Below are 15,536 nucleotides of genomic sequence, written 5' to 3' on the forward strand. Positions count from 1 at the left end.
TCACTGAGGTTGCTTTAAGGCACCTTATGCGAATTTGCTTTTAAGATCATTTTCAAGGAAATCAAATCTGCTTCAAAGCAGGCAAAGAGCATGGGACAAAAAGTCTCCTGCATAATATCAGTCCCGTGACCCCAGAGTCAGCACTGACCACCAAGGTAACTGGCTTCCGCCTCTGGAAACCAGGTCAGCCCTGGGCACCTTGGCAGATATGGTCTCGATGAGTGGGAAATGAGGGGTTTCCATAAATACAGCAACTCCAGAAGGGACTCCCAGTCCTAGGGGCATCCAGGAAGGAAGGGGTACAGTTCTCTGAAGGACCACAGTTTGGCTGGTCCTTTTCAAATAAAATCAGCGAGGGGATCCTGGTAACTGCTGGGGTATTCCCCAAAGCATCCTGACAAATCATGTCTCTTACCCTCTCATCGGTCTTTCCAGTCTCTTCCAAACAGACAAGGAGAATACGTCTTACAGACAGACTTGTCACAGGTTACAGTAGACCCTAAAATTATTAGTGTCATTCATATTAATTTAGCTCAGTATTTCTGTTCTGGGGGCCAGAGGGCTTAGTGATGACAGTTTCTTTTATTATCTCCAGTCATTTTAAACAGCTTTTTTTTTTCTTTTGCTTTTCTTCAACTAATTTGTCTCCACTCCCAACCTTTCCACTAACCCCCTCCCCCCAAATAAAAGACATCAATCTAATGAAGGCAATTGTTGGAGAAACTTTAACTGGGTAGTGTGTGAGCGTGATCATAGCTGATAATTAAGGTCGCCTAGGACAAATAAAGAGACTCCTAGATTATATTATATTTAAGATTAATGACCTCTTTAAATTCCTGGTCTGAGGATCATGGCAGAGAACAGAATCATTTCACACGGTGGATACATCTGCTCCCTGAGGAAACGAACGATGGGCTTTGCATTTCGGTTCAATCCCATGGTAGTTATTCTGTTGTGCTTACTGTTGTTGTGTCCTTTTTAGGAAGCTAAAAGATTCAAAGCCTCAACCCCGAGTTTGCTGTTGACAGCCCATGCGACATTGAACAAAAGCCATCAGTTCCTCAGACACCAATGTTTATCTAAAATGGAGCCAAAAATGTTGATGGCCCAGCCCTCTGCCCTATCCTTCCCTGATGAACAAACTTTCCTTGAGAGCTGCTGGTGAAAATAATTAAAAAGCATTCTGAGAAGTATAATTCTCCCTTGTGCTTCCAGCTAATGTCATCAACAGCATGTAAAACTCTTAACATTTGGGGCGCCTGGGTGCCTCAGTCAGTTAAGCCCCTGCCTTCGGCTCAGGTCATGATCCCAGGGTCCTGGGATTGAGCCCCGCTTCAGGCTCCCTGCTCAGCGGGAAGCCTGCTTCCCCCCTCCCTATTCTTACATGGGTGCTCACTCTCTCTTGCTCTCTTTCCCTCCCTCTCAAATAAATAAATATTTTTTAAAAACCAACAACATCCCTAACCTTTAGCTATAGTGGCTGCTACCATGAATGATGGCTCGTCTAAACAAATGACACTAGCCAGTTGGCCTGAATGAATATAAAATGAATATAAAGGGGTTTCTTCCTACACGCCCCCAACTATGTAACTACAGGAATCCAACCATTTTTGCCCGCCTCCTACCTGCCGGAGGGAAAGTAGATGGCTATTTGTCAGGGTTTTCCAAGCATCACACAGCACAGCACAGGGCATGAGGCTTCACTGACTTTACACCATTTCACACAGAACAGGGACAAAAATCTCAGGTGCTCAGTTAGATCCCATAGCTGTGTACCCAATCGGAGTTGAGGCAACTCATTCGACCTCGATGTGGTTTTTCTCCCCTGGCCCCCAGCACCTGGCCATCACCAAATCCAGGTGAATCTGCCTCCTAAATGTTTTCCGAGTGTATCCCTCTTGCACCCTCCAAGTCTCTACACCGCAGCCAGACAGATCTTTCAAAACACAAATCTGATCACATCCATCTCACCTAAGCTCCCCTGCCAAAATAAAAGCTACATAAACGTCATAAAATATCAAGTCCCAACAATGTATATTCATAGCGTGTGGCATTTCCTCAACAGGGCTCATCGTGCTAACAAGACCAGCACCTCCTATCAACGTTATTTAGAGAGACCAAAAATGTATGTCTGCCTACTTGACTGATTCAGGACAATCCTGGACCCTTTCTGGTCCGTGCTGTTAAGAGTTAACATTTAAACTCAGTGTTTTTTGGGGGAGAAACAATGGGCCAGAAGGTACTGGTGATACTTCTTGTTTATTTCTCCAGTAGAAGACGAATTAAAGTGGGAAAACCAGGATACCGAAATGTAAGCCTAAACAGGAACTAAGGATGATCTCCTCAGAAAAGCTCTAGGAACTCATTTGGGCCTTATCATTACTCTCTATCATCAGTTCAACTTTGTTTCCATTTATGAGTTCACTGTGTTTAAAAAGGGGGAATGTGGGGGTGCCTGGGTGGCTCAGTCAGTTAGGTGTCCGACTCTTGATTTCAGCTCAGGTCATGGTCTCAGGGTTGTGAGAGCGAGTGTTACATCAGGCTCCGTGCTGACCATAGAGCCTGCTTAAGAGTCTCTCTCTTCCTCTCCCTCAACTCCTCCCCACCATGAAATTCCTCAAGTAACTGAACCATACAAGGACACGGTACCTCTATCCATCTATTCTACTGGACGTGGGCTGACTTTCTTCCTCCAAGACGGAAGGAACTTCAAGTGAAGAAATGCTTCAGCAAGTTGCAGGCTAGAGCAACAATTTCAAGTTCAGGAAGGTGTTTTTGGAGGTTGTGTTAACATCTACATCTGTGTGACACTAAAATGAAATTTTAAATTAGATACCTAGTAGGTCTTAAAACACTGAAGGAATTTAAGGAGATGAATTAATGCTGACACCAACATTCATTTTCCTTTCATTTCCTTTCAAAAGATTTAAAATAAGCAGAAAAATACCAAAACCCAAGCACAGAGTGCTGAGACAGTCCTCTCAGGATCTACAAAAATAGAAATTTGATTCATTTAAGCAGTGACAATGAAGGCAAGAGAGTGAAATTTATATGAAGAGAAAGATTCATTCTGAAAGAACACTCAAATAAAGCAGAGTTTTGCTTTAGACTTTGTGCTCTGTTCTGAATGACCATGAAACAACCAAAGTTTTAGTATCTGCTCCATTCTTTCTGAAGCGGCCAAAAAAATGACCTGGTGAAAGTGTGGGAAATTCATGTAACGAAAAATTGTGCAGTAAATTCATGTAACGTAAAATCGTGCAGTAAAATACTCTTAAAACTATAGTAAGTATATCTGGCATATTGGTTTTAGAAAGGTAGCTCCAAAAAAAGAAAAAGGAAAAAGGAAGAAGGAAAGCATGCAAGCAAGCAAGCTAGCTCCAGCTTTGCTGAAAAGGAGTGTAAGAAAGCACAGTCTTGTTGGAAAACACTTTGGCAACATCAAAATACAGCTGATGACGCATAAATCCTAGGACTCAGCAATATCACTTCTAGGAAACTTTTCCACTGAAACCCCCATATGTGTGCCCAAGGAGACAAGTCCAAGGGCATTCATGTAGCATTGTTTGCAATAGTAAATAATGAGAAATACTGAACTATCCATCATCATAAGAAAAGTAAAATTTGCTTTAATTATCCAATACAACAGTATAAGACACTTAAAGAAAATGAACGAGATCTGTTTGTATTCAGGTCGGGTTGATACGGATAAACATCAAGAACAGAGAGCAGCCGATTAAGAAGAACAGGGTGCAGACTGATACATATGATACCATTTGTTAACATTTCAAAGTATAAAAAATAACAACAGCATATTTTATGCTAGCATATTGCAATATACATGTAAATAATTACATATAGAGTAAAATTCTGAAAAGACACTGGAAAGGTTCCTGATAACTTGATCAGAGCACTGGCCTTGGGAAAAAAAGGAATGGAAACAAAATAAAGGGAATTTATCTGAAAAGCTTCATTTTTCTTTAAAAAAAAAATCTGAAGCAAATACGGCAAAATCTTAACACTTACTTTTTTGCTGACCTGTATACTGACATTTACACATTATATTTTGTGCTTTTTGGATTATTTTTCCAAAAAATCAAAGAGAAAAATATATGAAAACCTAGGCATTTATTTCTTTGTAGTTTGGTTTTTGCATGTATTGTTAAAAGAGAGAAGCAGGCTATCTTACCCCAGGTTAAAAATGCTATCTGAGTTATCCTCCTAGGAAAATATTTGTAATACGTATCACTACATTATCAGGCACTGATTTCTTTGGTGGTGATGTTGTTGCTGTTTTAAAAACCATTGTTTTCGGTCTGCACTTTCTCTTTTTCTCTTTTATCAATGGAACTGGAGAGATAAGGGGGAAAGCTAATTCTTACCTTTTTAAGGGGATTTTTGCAGTTTTCAATCCAATAATATCTACTGGGACGCCACACATGTGGTTCAAATAATGATCACACATTCTCGATTGTGAACCGTACATGGCATTAGCTAAAAACTACCATGGGAAAGCTGTGCATTTATCACAATCCTGGATATCAGGGAGCACCACTCTCTCCTATGATCTTCCCTTCCTACAACATGAATCTACTTTAAATGAGAACAGGAGAAGTAAAGAATACACCCGATTTGTGTTATAAACACTAATCCCGAGTGGCTGGTCTGTGGCTTTGTCATTTATAAGCGCTGCCAACTTACATTAGTGATAATAATCATAGGAACTATGTAAGCCAACAACTAAGTGGGGCTCATTTCCACATATAGCAAGAAAACTATCTTCTGAATGATAGTAACTGGCATACATTGGCAGCTCTGAGCACTCTCTTTCTCCGAAGCTAGATCTGCAAACTGGGGGCTCTCAGGCCGAACTACAAAAAAAAAAAAAAAAAAAAAAAAAAGTGAGTCCCTAATCTCTGGCAATAATACAGTAGAGCAGAGAAAAGAAGGTCACCCCCTTTAGATCAGTCATGTGCTTTTCCAGTTCTCCACAGTCTCTACCCCTCTCTATTGTCTTCCAGGCTCCCTATTTCCCTAATTTACTTACTTCCTCAGCCTCATTAAGCATTTAAGTTTGCAATCCCAGCCATAAAGGAATTATTGCTACCACTAAAACAGTCTGTGATAGCTGGGGGCCCTTTCAAGGAAAACCATTTGAACTGCTAATGTGGAAACAACTGCAAACATTCACTCCTTCTGGGCTGCCCAGAAGCCACCATCTGGTTGAGATCCAGGCTTTCTGTGCTGCAGTTTTCCAAGGAGTCAGAGAGCAGAGTTCATTTCTTTCATTTTGTTTTTTTTTTTTATCAGCAGAGGCTTTCCATAACCTTTTTAAACAAAGGATCCCCTTTAATGCAAAGAAGTTGTCAAATTCCATATAAAAATGGAGAAAAAGAAAATCCCCCAGAAAGTACCTACCAGTCGCCTCACCTCACCCTTCCTTTTGGAGGCAGCTGCTGGGATATCACCAAGGGCCCGCAGCGAACTGGGGGACCCTGTTTGAAAAACCACAGGCCTCTGGGAAGATTTCAGTCGCCCATTCTTCTGCTGGAATGCTGGGTCCCTTGGCTACATGCAAAGCCCAGGAAAATCAGATTTAGAAGGAACCTTAAAGGCCATCTGTCCCAACCGGATCAGTTTGTCCACAAGGAAATGAGGGCTCCAAAGTCGGTGAGTTAGACAAAGCGAAACTACGAATCAGTGGCAGACTGAGGTCTCATTTCCAGGCCCCCATCACCCACCATCCCTCTGCCTTCCCACTGGGAGTGTGCTGAGGCCTCCCTCACCTCCTCTACTCCTGCCAGGACCCTGAAGAGAGCCAATGACTCCACACAAAAGGAACTTGACTTAGAGCCTGGACACTTCCTTCCACAACCTGGGCCCTAAATTTTCGGCATGAAAAAAAAAAAAAAAAAAAAAAACCAATGGTTTTATATGAAAAGGATTCACTGATTTGTAGTGAGTAGGGAAACATTGCTGGCCTCCTCTCCTTCATTTCCACACCTTGGTCTGTCCCTGTACTGGGGCCCCAGACTCCAGCATTCGGTCGCACGGTGAACTGCCAGCCGCCTAATGTGAGGCCGGCTAATGTGAGAGAGGCTAGTTCAGGCCCCAACATCTAACACAGGGCCTGGCACATAGGAGGACCCCAAAACACACAGAAGTGAACTGAAATGAATCCTCACAATAATTAAAACTCCATTCTAAGCACTACCTAACAAGGCTTTTAATACGAAAGTGTTTGTTTTTTTTTTTTAAAGACTATTTATTTGAGCGAGAGAGAGTATATGTTCCGGAGAGAAAGAGCATGAACAGGGGAGAGGGGAAGCAGACTCCCCACTGAGCGGTGAGCCTGACTCAGGGCTTGATCCCAGGACCCTGAGATCATGACCTAAGCCAAAAGCAGACGCTTAGCCTATTGAGCCACCCAGGCGCCTCTCCACCTGGGCTTGTAAAAGAAAATATGATCTCCTCCTTGAATCTTACTTCTTTCAATTGTATGAAACACAAAGATGAACGTCACATGACGATTAAAACGTAATAAACAATTCCCACATAAAAGGGCCAAGAAATGGTCTTTGGGAGTTTTCTGGTTTAGACCTGAAAACCCAGCACTGTTTTTTAAGTCCTTCTGCCGCAGCTCAAGGAGCCAAGAGGTAGGGAACACCAGATACCAAGATGGCATCTCCTATGTCCTCTACCTCTTCTCCACAGCACCCCCTGTGGTGCCCATCTTTCTGGAACACTCAGAGAAGCAGGGTCTCGATAATCAAGTGTATTAGGAATTTGAGAACCTCGGTTGAAAAAACACCCTGTTTGCCAAGATGGATAAAGAATCATGTTTCACTGTGGGATTCCTTGGGGTCAGGAGGGAGAGGGTGCAAATATTTTGTGGCCCGTGAATAGCTACACAGCTATTGCCACAGAAGATTAATTCTTGAGTGTTTTGACTGGGTACACTTAAAAACCAGAACACCCTCTGTTGCTAAATAAAAGCTTTTACTTTTAACAGTATGGTCGTTCAGGCAACTTTCTTAAGCAGTATCAGTGAGAAAACACCACAGAAGTCCCTCCAGTCAGGAGTGCTCAGAAAGGGCATGTGGGTGTCAGCTCCAAAGTGTGGTTCCACCTTCGGTGGCCATGAGGCTCTGGACAGTCACTGAACTCTGGAAGAAGTTGAGATCTTCCTTGAAAAAGGGATGCTAACGGAAGTCCCTACTAATAGGCTAATAGAAAGATCAAATGGGCTGGTATATGTAAAATTCTGAAAATAGAGCTGGGCACACAGTAAAAGCCCAAAGAACTTTAGTTACCCTGAGGCGGTCACAATAATTAGGTTGGAAACATCTGCCCAAACATAACCAACCAACCTGCTAGGGGACACTCACCACCAGGTTCTAGGTGTACTCTGAGCAAACCCATTACTGCTAGGGTTACCAGACCACGGGCTCACTGAGAGCAGGATGACACTGTAACCACTTTGTAAATTTACCCACAGGCACCCTACATAGGCCTTTGTACAGACCAGGAAATCAACTTCTGTTCAAAGAGAGAAAGAGAGAGAGAAGAAAAGGATTTGAAGTGACACAAGTGAGATGTACGAGTAAAACAGTCATTCTAGTTGGTGTTTTTATCCTCACAGACAAGCCTATTACAGGAGAAAACTAAATATTTTAAAATGCTGCATGGATGTGAACACCGTAGAGAAAACAGCGGGGAAGTACCTCTTCGATCCTACATTTCTGACTTTGGAAACTTCAGTTTCATGTAGTGTGATAAGAATGTCATCCCAGGGTTATCTGGGTGGCTCGGCTGGTTAAACATCTGTCTTTGGCTCAGGTCATGATCCCAGGACACTAGGACCACGACCTGAGCCGAAGGCAGAGGCTTTAACCCACTGAGCCACCCAGGTGCCCCCTGGGGCATACTTTTAACAAACAGGCATTTATCACATGTGTTTTAAATTAACTGTGGCTTCAGGATCCCCAAAGCCCCTCAACAAACATCACTACCACAGAGCACTGCTTGATCTCTGAAGTCAGTGGCATCATTTGGCCAGAGGAGAGCTTGACTTAGGGGGCCTCTATGAACACTGAACATGTCCCAGGTAGGCAAGCTGTTGGAGCACTCAGACGAACTGACCAAGGGAGGAGGGGACATCTGCGCATGGCAGCCTGGAGTGTCCCATCGCCTGGGAGCACCATCAGTCAGGGAGCACCTGGCTTCCCAGTCCAGAGAGGGAGACCGCAAGAACCACACCATGGTGGTGGGCTCCTAACGTCCTCACTCGTGAACTTCCACATCAAGCGAAATGAGGCCACAGTTTATAGCATATCTGCACAAGCCCATTGGAGCTTGTAAGGTAGGCTAGAATGCTACTCTGCTGTACAGATAAAAACCTTGGGCTAACAAGGGTTAAATGACTTGCCCGCAGTCATATGTGAGTTTGACAAGGACAACCCCCACTCCGTCACAGGCCACCTCGTTATTGCTTTTTTCATCATATCCCATTTGTCCTACCAGAGAGACACGTAAAGCTTTTTCTTTAAAAGCATCTGAAATTCTCCAAGTGAGAGTCATAAAAATGCTCATAATGATTAATAACGTCATGCATGACACAAACTCCTATTTTCAGAGCACACGCCCATTGAGTGAGAATTACTTAATCTGTTAGTAACATTGACCCAAAGCAAGCACGCTGCTGAAGAAAGGTACAACCCCCCAACTTGGGGAAAAATCACTCTGCTTCCCCTAGCAATGACAACCCAGAATGTCAAAAACCTGGGGAGACTTTAAGTCTACGGAGGAAGAAGCATATGTTACAAGGAAAGCTTCTTCATTAAACCACCTACGAGCTGAGTGTGCCCATATTTACTTGTGTTCAGTTTTTCAACTTTTACCTCAGATAGAGAACCACAGGCAGTCTTATTTCAATAATTTCTCCTTCCTCCCGCCACCAGAATTAACTGACTTTGTTGTTATTTCTAACAGGAAAACTCTTCCCTCTCCCTTTGGGTTGGCATATTTTGGAATGCCTGGAATGCCGAGATTTCCAAGATGAGGCTTCAAAGGTCAAGCCATAAATGCCCCATAAAATAAATGAGTAATGGTTATATAGTCCATCATTGTATTTTCAGTAATGCTGATATAAAGCTATATACTGTACTCTGTCAATTCACATTCATCAAGTTCCAGAAATATTAGAAAATCATTAGCGGTTTATGTTGAGCTTGCAGATAATACTAACATATAAGTCAAGACTGAAATATGGTAATCAGAAAAACAGTTGAAAAGTGTCAATAAACTGTAAAACACTCGAGGTGGGGTCTGGGAAGCCTGCCTCAGGGTGCCGGCCATGTGGAGAAACAGAAACGGATATTTTGGTCCCACCGGGGGTCAGCTGCTGCTAAGTGTCAGGCTAGCGGAGGACAATGGGGGACTGGGAGGATTCCAGCCCAGAATCCCCAGCCCCCAAGAACTCCCGGGAGCCAGTAGGACGTTTGGTGCATCCTACTTATCTCCGAGGACGGCGGCGGCCGTCGATAGGAAACCTGTCATCCATCAATCTGGAATCTTCTTCAGACATCCTCTGTCTGTTGATCAGAGGAAGACTTCGGGGGGGGGGGTGGGGGTGGGGGGGGGCAGGAATCGGGCTTCCATTATCAGGACTTTGTCTGTGATCTGAACAAGCCACTGAACCTTTAACTTTTCACTTGGCAGAAGCAGAAACGCTGGAAAAGTCCTGACAGTTCATTCATTTTGCTCCGTCCTGGAGCCAGCTGATGTCTCACTGGTGAGACCCGCCCTCTTTGATGTTGTACTCTTTTGAGAGTGCCCCGCTGTGAAAAAAATTTTATCCGTCCAAATTAAAGAGAAATATTTCTGCATCCAGCTGTTAGCCGTGACATGTCTGCCATTTTTCAGGGCACTGGCCGGGTGCCATCCCCAGGCTCCGCTGCAATCCTATCTTTTCCCCTCTCCTCCGTCACAGCAATAATATCCAGAGTGCATAGCCATCTCCAGTGCCTGGACGACACCGACACGAAACAGGAAAACACTGCTAATCCTCCAGGGCTCAGAACAGCCCTGGAAATATTTGCAGACGGCGATTTCTGTTCTTCCTTTTTCTTTTTTTTCCTAAAGCATCAGCACGAATGTCTTTCATAAACTGTAAACCTACCCATTTAAAAACAGCTTCAGCTCGATTTTTTTTAAAAATCCAGTTTGAATCAAGGCCACCGACAAGAAGTCCTGACTTCCACGAAACAGATCTACCCATGAAGAGACTTTGGGTTCTGTGAAAACCTGTTTCATCGGGACAGAGCCCACATTTTCAAAAGGGTATTCGTTCAGCGGAGAGGGCTCTGTGCAAATGCAGAAAAACTCCCATGAAAGCTTGAATAAACATTTAGATGGAAGTAATCAAGAAGACCTGTATCTTCTCAGAGTTATTAAGTGCCAGTGGGGGTTACAAAGGCAGCTGCCACAGACTGTACGCACTATAAACAAAGGGCTACACACATCACGACCACGTTTTTCTCCGTATACTGAAACGAATGACTAAAACACCACGGTTTCCAGCTTCCCTCCCTTTTCCTGCCCTTCTGTCTCCTTTGCACTTCTGCGGAGGCGGAAAGTGCAAAGGAGACAGCATCGGAGAATCCCGCCGAGGGACTGATTGATCTCAGACCCTGGCTGGCAAACAGGTTCAGCTACTCACCATCCTTTCCCACATCACGGAAAGGGGGGTTTCGAAAAAAGTATAAACAGCTACCACCCATCATGTGTGTTATGCAAGAAAGTCTCAGTTTAAAAAATAATAATAATAAATTACAGGGAAATATGAATTAACATGCTCCCCCACGTGGAAAAACAGAGTCTTCGTTTTCCCACCAAACAGGAAAGAGGACCGTTATACTGTTAAAATAATCCCCAAGATAATACCAGGGTCGACTGAAGGATCTGCACACAATCTTTTTTTTTTTTTTAAGATTTTAATTTATTTATTTGACAGACAGAGATCACAAGCAGGCAGAGAGGAAGAGGGGGAAGCAGGCTCCCCGCTGAGCAGAGAGCCCGACTCAGGGCTCAATCCTAGGACCCTGGGATCATGACCTGAGCCAAAGGCAGAGGCTTTAACCCACTGAGCCAGCCAGGCGCCCTTGCACACAATCTTATAATAGTATACTGAAGAGTTCAACACTTAGAACCATAAAATAACACATTAAAGTTACTACACTGTGGTATACACGTGAATTCTCCATATGGTTCATGCAGAGGACTACTTAACCCTTACTGTACTAGAAATTTCTGGTTTATAAATTCTAGTGGGTCTGACACCACATAGGCCTTGATGAAAACGATTACTAATTTTACAGCTCAGCAGGATAGCTACTGAAGAATATGATTTCCAAGAAGCAGCTTGGACCCGAGCCAAGGTGCAAACAGCGATGTTAGCAATCATATTAAATACTTACAAGGTACTAAGGAGGGAATGTTTGTAAAGGGAATGTCCCTGATAGAGCGTCTACTTCCATGTATGTGTAGTCAAACACACACCATGCCCTAGAGCTCACCTGCTTTTTTTAGTAAGAACTTTCTGAAGACACTGAACATTTGTCCCAATGAAGTAATGGGTTTCCTACCATCTACAGCTTTATTTCTTCGCTGAAATGTGTCACTCCTTAAATTATTATGTTTTCCCAAGTCTACGACATTCTTTTCCTAACCACACCAATAAAGTGTGATCGTCAGGCACACTTTATTAAGGGGAAAATGACCATCTGTCCAGCGGGGGGGGGGGGGGAGACACACCATATTTTCAGATCTTAGATAATTTGGGAGACATTCCTTACGTCAAGTCGAGACAGTGCTGAGCAAGCACTCAATCTGTACCATTTTGCCCTGGATTACGGGACCACGGCAGAGACAAAATGAACCCTCCAATTCAGGCCACTTGAGAGTGTAAAGTGTGGGATGGAAAGACCACAACTGGCCTAATCCAAGCATGGTTGGGATGCTTAGACAGCTATCTTCCAAAGACAACTACTCACAGGGAAAAAAAAAAAACTTACGAAATCCAAATCTGTCCTGCAGCAAGAGACATGGGAAAGGGATGGATTTTGGCCTCTTAGAAACATTTTTCTTTTTCTTTTTCTTTTTTTTAGATTTTATTTATTTACTTGAAAGAGAGAGAGCAAGAGGGAGGGGGCAGAGGCAGAGGGAGAAGCAGACTCCCCGTTGAGCGGAGAGCCTGATGTGGGACTCAATCCCAGGACCCTGGGATCGTGACCTGAGCTGAAGGCAGATGTTTAACCAACTGAGACACCCAGGCGCCCCTCAAGAAACATTCAGTAAGCAGTTGCTATGTGCCAGCCGCTGTACATGGTGCAGGGCATTAAAAACTTAAGACCTAGTCCCCACCCTCAAAGATCATATTTATAGTTCAACAGGGGACATACACACAGAAGCAAATCAGAAAACATTTACTCTGGCACCACAATCTGGATTTTCCCACACAATGTGGGGACATTTTGTGTCCATAATGGCGTTCCTAGATGTAGGAAAGGTAATCCATTATTATTTTGCAAAAAAGGACAACAGGACTTAGAGAGTTAAAACAAATTATTTAAAGAAATGCTGGACCGTGAAGGCAGCGTCAAACAAACATTGGATTAAAATCCGCCAGGCTGCAACCTTGAGAAAGACAAAGATAAAGTCTGTCATATTTGTACTATTCCTAATGGTCAACACAGAGCTTAGCATATGGTAGTGCCTAGTGTTCAAGACATGCCCGTTGGTTGGTTATCTGGCTAGCTGGTTGGTTGGATGGATGCAGATATAGATGGAAGTAGGGATATGTGTGTGGATGGAGGTATGGAGGGAGGTGTGGAGGGAGGTGTAGATGGAAGTGTAAATGGAGGTATGGATGGAGGTGTGGTTGCATATGTGGTTGGAGGTGTAGATAGAGGTGTGGATGGAAGTGTGGATGGGCGTGTGGAGATAGGGATGCATGTGTGGATGCATATGTGGCTGGAGGTGTGGATGGAGGTATAGATGAAGGTATGGATAGAGGTATGGATGGAGGTGTGGAGACGTGGATGCATGTGTGGATGGAGGTGCAGATGGAAGTGTGGATGTATGTGTGGATAGATGGAGGTGTGGAGGATGTATGGGTGGATGGAGGTGTGGAGATGTGGATGCATGTGTGGATGAAGTACAGACAGAAGTGTGGACGGAGGTGTAGATGTTAGTGTGGATGGGGGGGTGGGTGCAGGTGTAATGGAGGTATAGATGGAAGTGTGGTTGAAGGTGTGGATGCCTGTGTGGATAGAGGTGTGGTTGGAGACATGGATGCATATGTGGGTGGAGATGTGTGGACAGAAGCATGGACGGAGGTGTGGATGGAGGTATAGATGGAAGTGTAGATGGAGATGTGGATACATGTGTGGATGCATATGTGGTTGGAGGTATAGATAGAGGTGTGGATGGAAGTGTGGGTGGAGGTGTGGATGGTACTGTGGATGCATGTGTGTATGGAGGTATAGATGGAAGTGTGGATGGAGGTGTGGATGGTGGTGTGGATGGATGTGAGGAGATGTGATGCATGTGTGGATGAAGTATGTACAAAAGTGTGGATGGAGGTGTAGATGGAAGTGTGGATGGGGGGTGGGTGCAGGTGTGATGGAAGTATAGATGGAGGTGTGGAGACGTGGATGCATGTGTGGATGGAGATGTGGATGCAGGTGTGGACAGAAGCATGGATGGAGGTGTGGATGGAGGTGTGGATAGAGGTGTGGATGCGTATGTGGGTGGAGGTGCAGACAGAGGTGCGGATGGCAGATAAGATGAATGGATAGACAGAAGGCTACAGATGAAATAACAGGACACCTTCTAGGTAGCTAAGCATTAAGTGCTGCACCACGTCCAGCCGTTCTTTGGGTCTGTTCTTTGGGAAGACCCACCCAGCAAAAGCAGCGCTGCACCCAACTCTAAGTATTTTAAAAGATGCAATGTTGCCTGAAAAAGTGCTTTGCCTCACTAGCTAAAGTTACTCTTTCCTTTAAAAATACCTAAGAGCTCTGCAGAGAGGAGGCAGCGGCAGAGACTTCAGCCAATGGCAAGGCCAGAGGCTGGAACACCCAGCTTTCTGCAAGTATTTGTTCCTCCGGCCAAGCCAACCCTGAAACCTGCCCCCTGCTGGCGGCTGTCACTCTCCCCAGTTTTCCCTTCAGGTAACTCTTGTTTCCCCCCATCCTGTTTCCATCCTTCTCTTCCAGGCCCAGCACTCCCCTCTTCAGGCTCCTGGGGGCTGTGAACCTAGGTCAAGGTGTTATTCCGGGAAGAACAGCTGTATCTGAGCTCTATCTCCAAGCAAGCCTTGAAAGTGGGTGCGCCCTGTTAAAGGAATTTCAAGTATCAGAGCAAGGGCTGAAGTCACCCTGGGGAGGACAGATGACCATGCCCGACACCCTTCCTACCGCACTGGGGGTCCGTCGTGGGTCCTTGTGGAGATGCAGGGGGAGGCCGCTGACTGCACGGCCGCAGTTCCAGGACAGGAGTGCAGGTGAACAGACTAAGGGACTCTGGTGACAGGGGCCATCCAGCGCCTCCGACACAACAGGCTGCTGGGGATCCTCTCCAGGGGGTGCTGGGCAGGGCCATTAGGCCTCAGGTTCCTAAGGAGCCTCCCACTTAGACTTCTGAAGTCCTTTCCAAATGAGGTTATGCATACAACTGCAGAGACACGCCAACGGACTGAGGACCTTCCCTGCACAGTTTCAACCGGGTCCTCTGACAGGACCACACGGCCTGCAGCCAGCCCTAAATTAACATTTTTATAAATCCTGTAATTAACCTATGAATAGCGTAATTCTATGTTTCTGGTATTAAAAGCATTAAGCTGTTAAAGGGAAACATGTAAAGTTTGTGTAACCCTGTTTTGGCATTTTTTTTCAACTTTCCATACATCAAGGGCCTCCAGAAATGGAAGTGGTCCAGCCTCAACAGAGCCCCAGTGTGGGCTTGCGAGGAAGGCCCCTTTCACACCGTCGGTCCAGAGGCCCAGCCAGCGTGCAGCTGGGGACGGGATGCAGGTTTCTCCCACAGACAGACGGCCCTGTGCTCCTGGATAGGCAGTCAAGTCCACAAGGCATGCTCCCCGGAAATCCAACCCAGAGATCCAGGAAACCTCAGTGTCTGGGCCACAAGGTTTGCAAATCCTCTGGTGAGCAGAGGTATGACTAACGTCAACACCCAAAGAAAGCAACCACCTAATTACCACCTTGTGATGACCTGTACGCTTCCTCACTTTTAGACAAGACTTAGGATTCCCTTCTTCACAGGAAGCATCTGTAGGCCAAAAGGGAAGAATGCTGGGAGAGCTCTCACAGCGGGATCCGTGGAGGGGCTTCAGCGGGGCTGGGAAAGCCCAGAGCCTCAAGACCACGGCGTATGTGTGTACGGACCATCTCTGGGAAGAAGGCTCAGAGCTGTTAGGGGATTCTCAAAGGGGTGTGCTTACAGCACACACACAC

General features: G+C 45.0%; 1 protein-coding gene across 1 annotated transcript in view; it reads right to left on the minus strand.

The window, feature by feature from the left end:
- LOC111148449 (PR/SET domain 6) overlaps positions 1-15,536 on the minus strand; it is a 100,781-nt gene that overhangs the window by 31,662 nt on the left and 53,583 nt on the right. The gene's annotated exons all lie outside the window — the stretch shown is intronic.

Source organism: Enhydra lutris, unplaced genomic scaffold (genome assembly GCF_002288905.1).
Source record: "Enhydra lutris kenyoni isolate GAN:26980312 unplaced genomic scaffold, ASM228890v2 scaffoldscaffold19, whole genome shotgun sequence".
In the NCBI taxonomy this organism is placed as follows: domain Eukaryota; kingdom Metazoa; phylum Chordata; class Mammalia; order Carnivora; family Mustelidae; genus Enhydra; species Enhydra lutris.